Source organism: Elaeis guineensis, chromosome 5 (assembly GCF_000442705.2).
Source record: "Elaeis guineensis isolate ETL-2024a chromosome 5, EG11, whole genome shotgun sequence".
Lineage (NCBI taxonomy): Eukaryota > Viridiplantae > Streptophyta > Magnoliopsida > Arecales > Arecaceae > Elaeis > Elaeis guineensis.
Window position 1 is genome coordinate 3,258,368 of NC_025997.2, and position 10,606 is coordinate 3,268,973.

Sequence of the window (10,606 nt, forward strand, 5' to 3'; positions counted from 1 at the left end):
GTTCGCTGCATCTTTCACATATTTTGCTTGGTTTCTCTACTTGTTAAATTTCCATCAAGAGGTTAATTGTGAGGACGCATGCAGATATATATTGAGCCCCTCATCCATTATTCATTGAAAAAATTTGAAATATTTATACGAGATTAAAGAGCTCGAATAATACCTTCCAACTATTTTTTTTTTTTTGAAAAGATCATGGATTGTTACAAATGGCATCAGAGCTAATATTGCCCATAGTCTATATGAACTACAAAATACTGCAGCACAAATTTATTAGAACTGATCAAGAGCTGACCTTGAGCCTATCGTGATGTTTATGAATGGATGCATGGATTTGGAATCTTAGCTTGGTGAGAATATCAGGATTTAAACAGAAAAATATGTAAGGGCCTATGCAGACGTATGTTTAGTCACACATTGATTATCCAAAAAGATTTTGGATACTTATTCAGAGCCAAAAAATCCAAATAATATCTTCCGATTGATCTTTTTGGATAAGATCCTAGATTATTACATTAATCATCGGGCAATACAATCGAATCAAACCATAATCAAGAAAGATGGGTGCCTACAGAGCACCATTTAAATGAGATAGAAGTGTTATATCAATTAGTCCAAACTATCACTATTTCTTGCGTTGATCAACTTAGGCAATAACTTTCTGTCATGGCCAATTTGCTTGAGATAAAATATAAACGAGAACATCATTTCTGATACATTATTTTGAACTAAAACAACAAAACAATGATGCTTATGGAAGGTGAGGACTAAACAGATCCAAGGGAAGATGCACAAGCTTGCTTAAGAAGGAGCAGATTAACTGGAGGAAAATTTAGAGAATTGAGAAATCAAAAGCAGGCAATAAAAACATGTAATGTACCCTAGCAGTAGAAAAATGCATGAAAAATTGAAACCGAATGAGAAGAACCCAAAGAAGCAGCAAGAATGAGATTCTTCACCCTTTTTTTTTTTTTTTTTTGCTGATGATAATGGTCAAACTTTGGCTTTAATAAATGGCTGAAGTTATGGCATTTGAAGTGGGTGAAAATAGATCTCAAAGCCTAAATGATTTCTGCTTTGTTTTCTTACATGAAATTTTGATCAGCATTATGTAGGAAATCAAAGGACATGAAACAATTAAGGTTTTCCATGACAAGAGAATATGGAGATGCTCAGGAATCACGTTCATTACTCCCCTTCACATGAAATGGTGAGTCAAGGATGTCGGAATCAGGCATCAAGCGCTCTAATGAACTTGGACAAGATAAGAGTGAGGTTTTGACAAATGAAAGCAATACAATCAAGAAAGAAATATTATTTCTCTACAGAAGGCGGGCAGATCAAAATTTGTGAACTTGATCTAAATATGACAGTCATTTCTCGGATATATGAGCAAAAAGGGCAGAAGATAAACGAGCACATTTGTGTCTGTGGTGCGTTATATTCTTTAACTTGTTGGAACATGACAAGACAATGGATCCAGGGTGGTTTGAAATGCTCGGCAATTTCTTTAGGAATCAAGTTTTAAGTGAATATGTGCATATCGACTTTGACAAGGGATGAGTCATATCAGCTTCAATTGTTATACGACCTTCTCTCTTTTATGGTATCATTTCATATTTCGTATTAGAGATGTTCTTATTTGAAAGTTTGCACACAATGATCATTTTACTGTTGATTCCTTTTACAAGTTCCTATATTTTGGTGGCTTGAGATGTCCTTTCCAAAATGCAATTTAGAAAATATTGAGTCCAAAAAAAATTAAAATATTTTTATAATTGGCAACCAAGAACAGATTACACATCAATACAGTACTTGCTAAGAAGAATTGGAATATTAGTACCGCTTACTATTTTTGTGGTGCCAATTTTGAGTCCATTAATCACCTTTTCTTTCACTATTTATTCGCAAAGAGTATTTGGACAACCATAAAATTACAGCTGAATCTTAAAAGAATATTAGTAAACTTTCTTGATCTTTGAACATACTGGAGAGGAAAGAACAAAAGTAAGTTGGCAAAAAAGATAGGGCATCAACTTTTTGCAGTTGTTTGTTGGGTGCCCGCATCTTCCTAAATAAGAAGAATTCAATATTCTCAATCTCCAATCTTTTTTTGATTGGAGACATCTGGATTCTACTAAATTTCAGGTGCAACATCAAAATTTATGAAATATGTTGCAGTCTCTCGCTATGCATCCCATTCCCTAAGCTTTTTCTTGGAGTGAGATACGAGTTTTGTTTTGCCGATAAAACTTCTTCTTTGGATGGGATATGAGTTTTGTTATTGTCCATAAATCTTCTTTTTGTATTAGATTTTAAGCAGAATTTGTTGCTCTTTTAACCTGTACCTGTAAATTCTGAGCTCTTATTCTAATAAAATGGGGTAGCTCTGCTACCTCTTGTTCACGTCAAAAAAAAAAATAAAAGTGGATACGTGCAGGATGAGCGTGAGGTTAAAAAGCCACACATAGAAATGTTGAAATTTTATCACCTCCTGCTAATCAATCTAGAGAGCGTCAAGACAGGAAATATTGAAATAAAATTCCTCCACAACCTCTCGCTCATTTAAGATCTGTTCTTTATTGATGATCCACAACCTTGTGGCTCACCGCCAAACAACCGCAGTTCCGCAATGAAACGTCCTGCAAGTCTGACCTTAGTTGAAGTTGGTGGACGAAGAACAATCACAGCAGCTAGAATCATAAATTTTAGAATTTATCCGTATAAGTCTACGAAGAACCTCGTCCCCCGCAGGACTAATATAAATTTAACAAGAACCATAGAAAACCGACATTTAGAAGAAATATGATCTATAAGCAGCAGTTAAATAGTCTAAGTCATCCATATTCCAAGACATTGTGTGTCGAAATATCCAATAAACTAAAGATAACAGAAGAAACAGGGAAAATAATCCAAGAAAAATGGAAGTTAGATTTAGTCCTTGGCGAAGCGGGACTTCTTGGCGGCGTCCTCTACAGCGCGGTCCGACTTCCAGCAGCTTCTCAACGAGCCAATTTAATGCTGCATAGGAGTGTTTGGGCCGGACGAGAACTTGATCATGAATGTTCTAAAGTGGCAGGCCCGGTTTCGTACTTGGCCCAGAGTGACCAGACGAGCCCCAGTATGGGGACAACTGGATCAAACAAATCCAACCGGACCCCTTCCTAGAACCATCCACTATGTTCATGGACAGGGCCAGCAAATGAGCAAAGTGCTCACGAGCTAGCTCATATTCGATCCAAAATTTGGTTCAACTTCCACTAGCTTGCATAAGAAACGAGCCAACCTAGAGCTAGACTCAGCTTGCTCGAGCTGCTGCTCGAAATATCAATATATAAATAGTTTATATATAATATATATTATTTTATTATTATTGTGTTATATATATATATATATATATATATAGTAATCCAATCCTTTTATAATGATTTATTATACTTATATGGACTAATATAGATTATATAGAATAGCATGTGTCCCAACTATAACATCAGAAGACCATTGAGATTATTACTTCAACTTGTGTTTGGCTCATTTATGCCCCTAATATTTTATTTTGTTTTATAGATTATATGCACTTAAAAAAAAGTAAAGCAAACTAAAGGAAGGCAGCTCCTTGTCTCAAAGATTATTAGCTTATCCTTGCATGTGTAAAGAGATTTTGATGAATTATGTTGAGAATAGGTTAACTTGGGTAGCATCACTAGATATTATTATTCTCCAAACAATTGTCGATCGAATATATATTGGCCCAAAAATTAATGAATAATTGATAATCTATGATTTAGTGGATACGTTATCTATTAGAGTTATCCAAATTCAAAATGAGCTAATTCTGCTACCTTGGAAGCATTTGAATCTCACTCATAACTCTTTAGCTCCTTGGATACATGTATTTGAATATGCGACTCATTTCATTTGAAAGGTTGCTCCATCGCTACACAAGTTCAAGAATTTTAAATTAAAGAAAAGTTGGATAAAAGCCACCGATTGCCCTCAAAAGTTTCTCGGCCGGTCTGTCTCTAACTAAACTTTCATCTAACTTTGACATACATAAATTCTAAGGATCAAAAATAGTTGCTCAATATTTTATTGGAATATTCTAACGTAATTTTACTCTTTTTTATCTGATCTCATATCCAATGAAAAACATCTAAATTGTAACTGTACTGATATTTGTTATATTTATTCTTCACACAATGAGCTACATCAATCTTACCTCAGCAATTTATCATGCACAACATCAGCAATTAGCATGGATCGGGCCTTTGGTGCCTAGATTAGGATAAATTTTGGTAGGTTTCTAAGTTATTGGAGCCCTTGCTAAATTAACATTATATGAAAATAAGTCATCCTAACAAAGACATCCTGTAAGCAAAAGTTTGTGGGCTTGAACTTGATTTTTTCAAAAAATTTATGATGGTTTTTCTAAGCCCCTGCTAGTTTACAGTTGCCCTACAAAAATAATGTCATGCAGTAAATAGTGCTTCAATTACGTATACCGTATATTCTCTTCTTTGCCGAACAATCCTTCCTCCTCCGCTCAGGCCTTTATATAATGATTTCGAGGGAGATGAGAACCAGTGCATCCACAGAGATAAATTATTTCAATCACAATGCTTGAATATGAAGAACTTGATAACAAAATTATTATTCTCTTTCCAAAGAGCATTTCATGACTTCATCGACATATTGGAGATTAATATGTGAGAGATTTCAAAATATGCATCACATCCATCCCACGAACATCATATCATGTAGAACCCCATAGAGATCTCGTTGTCTGAAATCTATGTCATCATGTACACAGATTTGGACAGCCAAAATAATTTTGGAATCAATCCGACATACACGTTGCACTTGCATGAGGTCGTTCTCTTAGTGAATGCCCCATCATATGTCAATAAGGGTGCCCCACGTTTTTTATCTTTCCTTCTAGTCTCTCTAAAATAAAGGATTATGATTAAAAAGTCACAAGGAGGACGACGTCATGCATCTGGCTGCTAGAGGATTCCAACATCACATGAGAAAATAAATGTGATGCACATTACTCAGAAAAAAAAGGGGGGTAATATACAGTAACAAATAATTGAAAAACAAAACTCTTGCCTCCATGAACCGACACAACCACAAGTTACGGCTTATTAGATGACCACATGTTAATGTCCAAATCTGTCTTCAGGGTGCGGTGGAAATGGTGCTCCGAACGTCCCCATCCTCCACCAAATGGTCCAAATCTCCAAAAAAATACTAATACGTTCCTCGTCGCTTTCTGCATGTCGTGGCTCTCGATCTTAACCTAGAGAGCAGCATCTCTTTGCCCTTGCAAGAGGTCAGGAGCTGGCCCTTCTCAATTGTTTATATATATATATATATATATATATATATATAGATTGATGGCCAAAAATGAATTGTACCATTCGGTTTGATGTGATAAGAGCCGCATAAGATTGCCGTGCTGCGCTATTTGCAAATAGGTCTTGTAATTACTCTAATACTTCCAATAAAATTGGGTGGCTTTTGTCCCCCTAATTCTAAAAATAAAAAAGGGCCACATAGGATTGATGATATCTTATTTTTGATGTAAGTACATAAGATTGATCATATTACTCGATGCACTGAATTCGGTTTTTGGAGGCTATATAGAGGAAGAGAAAAGCTTCCCTCAACTTTTTATTGAAAAGAGAATTTGTACAAGGTTAACTTGCATACAGAGATATGGTGAGCAGAGTTTCAGAAAAGCAGGGAAAAGGGAACTCAGGTATCGGTCAAACAGAGAAACAGAAGACTGATATTCGTGCAAATAGAGGATAAAGGGATCCAATCCCAAGCAAATTGGACTCTTGCCACGGAAGAAGGGGCTCAAGGAGAGCTCTGACCCTTAGGTGGCCACCTTTGGTCTTTCCACTGCTCGTGTTATCCCATAGACGACTATAGGCATATGGAGCTTGAAGTAGAGTTGAGTGAATAGAAGAAGTGTGAAGAAAAATGCGGGTGTTCCTTTTCCAAGCAAATGTGCCAACAATTCGACAAACAAAGTTGATCCCATTCCTTCAACAAAGATCTTTTGATTTTTCCAAAGATTTTGCAAGTCTCTCGGCCACCCATTGATTTTTTAGTTGTAGTTGTAGAGGAACCACGGGCTTTTGGCAAGGGAACACTTTACCAGTAGATGAGAGATGGTCTCGCTCCTTGAGCCACAGAGAAGGCAGCCTGATCCCACTTCCCCAATCTTTTCTTTCCAAAAACCTCCCCAGTGCAATTTGTTTTCGGGGGGCCAACCATATGAAGTTTGATTCTCTGCAGCATTGCCGATTTCTAAATGCATTTATAGAATAGCCAAAGCATGCCTTGCTGATTGACGAACTTGTAGAAGGAGCCAACCGAGTAATTACCATTAGATGTCAACTTCCAAACTGGCACATCCGCAATTGTGAAGGGTCTTATAAACTCTAGGGTTTGCATATAATTCTGCAACTGTCTAGATTCACAGAGAGAGAGAGAGAGAGAGGACCATATAGCCTCTTTTTTTTTTCCGGTAGAACTGCCTAAGCTTTATTTATACTAGCAAACAAAAGAAGAAGAGTACAGGGAAACAAAAGCAGGCTGCCGGGGTTCTATGGTAGCCCATATGAGGAACAAAAGCAAGGGATAACAGTAATAGCATGGTTAAGAACGTAGACAAAAGATACATGATAAAACTAGAAAGAGTACAGTCGCTAAGTGGACGATTAGGAACATAATAGACATTATGTATGGCAGACAAGAAGCCCGAAGAATCTTTCTTGAGACTAGATATACAGGCGACCAATTGAGAACTAGAGCTGGTGTCTGTGCTGTCCCCAAATGGAATTCCATGATGTTGTAAAGGTATTACAAGGTTGCACAAAATATTACATCCTTTGTGAAGCAAATACTGGGTCATGAGCTCATGTAGCAAGAGTAACAGATAACATAATAAAAAGTAATACTTAGTAAAGGAGTTGTGCAAAAGGGAATCCAAGTGGCTGAACATTGTTATGTTAAGAAGGGGCCATAGCAGTCCACCCAAGAACAAAATAGTAGCAGGTCACTGTAAGTGTATGGCATAAGAGCAAGCAATTGCTACATAAAACCAAAGTATGTGATGAAGGTCAAGGATACAAATGAAAAAGATAGTCCCATTCTCATGCCAAACAGAGAAAGGCCCAACTTTAGCTGAAAGAGACCCCAAAATGTTGGAGGTATATAGCTCAATCAGAACATTAGAGTAACCTCAACTCATGATAGCATTGAACTTCTCAGCAATTGCGCAGAAATGACTATTGATCAAGGAAGAATGCTTCTGTTTGCTGCTTAAAAAATCCCTTGTCATATTATCCTTCTTACCAATTATGGATAAAATGTCCTCAGCACAATACATCCTGTAAGCAAATAGATATACTAGCCACATACTAAGAACTCCCTGCCATCTGAAAAGTGAAATTTGGGCACCTGAGATCATAAGAGATGAAACAATATGACTGGCACGCAGTATTCTGAAGATGAATCCAAGTGAGCGGAAAGCTGCTACATCAATTAAAGAGATGAGGTGAAATAACATATGGCACATCCTTGAACAAATATAGCAACAAGTGATATCGCTGCAGTGGCCCTGAGTATGGCACAACATGCAACACCCAAATGTAAGACCTGTATATAGCTTGATACACCACTTTAGTTTCTTCCAATTCCACTGGGAGGACATTGATACACTAGGTTTCATTGCTCTTTAAAAGAGCTCATCAAAGAGAGATGCAAATGGAATAGGATCCACCCAAGCATCCTCTCAAAATCACAGTCTCTCCAAATATGGATAGCTTCGCAAATGATCTTTTAAGTCATATATTGAATCCCTTCTTTTTCGGGTGGGAGGTGTTCGTAACTTGGAAGCTCCAAAGAGTGTCGAGATCTTTTAAGAGTTTTCGTGCCCATTTTGCCAATAAGGGCCTATTCTTTTGTCGGTAAATATAATGAAAAAGTTGATCAACTTTCTCATTGATCAATTTATCCATATTCTCACATTTTTTAAGATAAATAAATTATTTTTTCTGTATAGTATTTGTCCGTGAAATGGAATAAAATCTAATCCAACTAGGGGGTTACTAAATCATTTTTCCATCAACCGTAAAAGCAATATTTTTAATTCATTCCTAATATACCCTTAACCTTATAATAATAATAACAATATAATATAATAATATAATATATCATAATAATAATATAACATAATATAATATAATATATAATAATATTTATATTAGATATTATAATATATTATTATAATATGATATACTATATTATTATATATAATAATATAATATTATAATAATATAAGATATTAATATAATATAATAATATATAAAAATAATATTATATTATATTATATTATATTATATATATTATACTATTATATATAATAATATTTATATAATAAAAAATATTATGAGAAATATGGATAGATTTTAGCAACTTATCCAAAAAATTAGTAATGCAAAAGAATATGGATAATAAATTTTTGAGTCATTGTTCAATGTATAAAAAATATATATAAATTATTTTTTTATCTAAATATTATTTAAAAAATATTTATTCAAAAAAATATAAATTTTTTAATAAATTTTTTACCTACAAAAAAAAAAGTCTTAAAAGAAGATGAAGATCACCGGGCTTAACCCTCTTCTTTTATTCCAACAAACAATGTCTCCATTCACAAGACTGCTATTCCCATGATGGTATGACTCTCAGGGCCCGACCATAAATTACTGCCTAGGGGTCACGCAAATGGATCAAGGCAAGATGGGTTTGCAGGCTGTCAAGTAATAGAAGCAAGGAAAAATAGTTGAAACCACATAATTCCATAACGTGGATCCTCTCTAACCATACTGGTTCTAATGCTTCGACCATGCCCCGATAATACATCATGTGTGACCAACTGGATATTATATTGCAAGTGTTTCATTAATAATATTTGTTGCTGCTAACCTCTAGGATGAGATTGAGGTCGGTTGAGCCAAATTGAATTGAAGTTGGTGGAGTGGTCACGGCCCCAAGATGAACGGCTAAACCTACTATTACGGTTGGTTTTGATTAACGCTGAAAAATAAAAGAATGCAATGCTGGAACAACCTACAAAAAAGTTCGAACTGGAGAATGGTACTCCGGTGAGGACCTTCCGATGTTCAAATCAAAATGCACAAATAAAGAAATAGAGTTTTGAGTTCAATGAACATGGATTACTTATCTGCATACTCGGGGTTTGGATATTTATAGAGGAGACGGTTGTGTAACCGTTTTTGGAAGACTGACCGATCGAATCTGACGTAATTATTTTGTCGTGATTCTCCGAATCAGACAGTTATACTGACTAGATTTTCTGGATCAAAGGATATAACGGCATGATTTTCCAAATCAGACGCTTACGCTTAGATAGGAACGACAGCTATGACCAGTTAGTACCTGCCAAATAAGAATCAGATGTGTCTGGAGGTCGATCAGCCGATCTTTCGACCAAAGGTCGGAATAGATATTTACCGACTATGAATCGGACCGACCACAATAATTAGGCAGCTTAAAGGATGCTAACATGGACCTAATGGGTTATAATGGGCTTAAGTCTTCATACATTATTGATCCATTCTAAATTATTCCTAATACCTATGAATGAAGTTTCTCATCAAAATTTTTCAATGAGGTCCCTTTAATGCTCAAGTCGATCAAGAATCAAAAAATAGTGGAAAAAAATAAAAGAGAATGAGAGAGAGAGAGAGAGGGGACTTAACACTTGCCTGGGGGCCTCTTGCCTTCCTTTATTTATAAAAGGAGTCAGCGATCGTTTCTAAGATAAGCGGTGGCCATCTTCGCAGAAACCGCACAAGCGGTGATCATGCCCCACTTTTAACACATGGTCCAGATGAGTTGTAGTGGTCAATCGAGCTGTCCAACAATTTCAGACGTCTTATTTACGAGACAATGGTCGGATAAAGATTAGAGAGATAACTACTATCGAGTATCGCAGGCTGGCACCATCGTTACTTTAAGTTGCCCGTTGCTGAGGTGACTAGGTCGGCTGCCCTGATCTTACTTCTTCTCGTCGTAGATTGAGGTTGGACGTAATATTCCCCCCATCAAATACCCACTTGAAACTACATGATTCTCTTCCATGAAGTCGAGATGGTGTCACGTTGATAGGATTGAGCATCTCAGGAGTAGCTTGATGATGAGTATAAATGTTGGCTAATAATTCTTTAATTGCAATCCATCTATGTATGTTTGAATTGACATCAATCATCAGTATATAATATAATTATATAATAAAACTATGGACCATGAAGTTGGGCTCTGTCCCTACAATTCAAACATTATTTTACATGAAATTGTGATAAAAAGAATCGCCCATCAAGCATGGCACACCTTGGGCCAATACATTCACATTCACATTCCGGTAATTGAGTAATGTTCTATTTTTTCACCCAAGAAAATAATGTTCCGTTCTCTGAAAATAAGCTAAATAATGCTAACTAATTATAAGGGAAGATGCCAAGCGCCATCAATTTCATTGGCTTTAGTTTAACCTGAAAGACTAGCC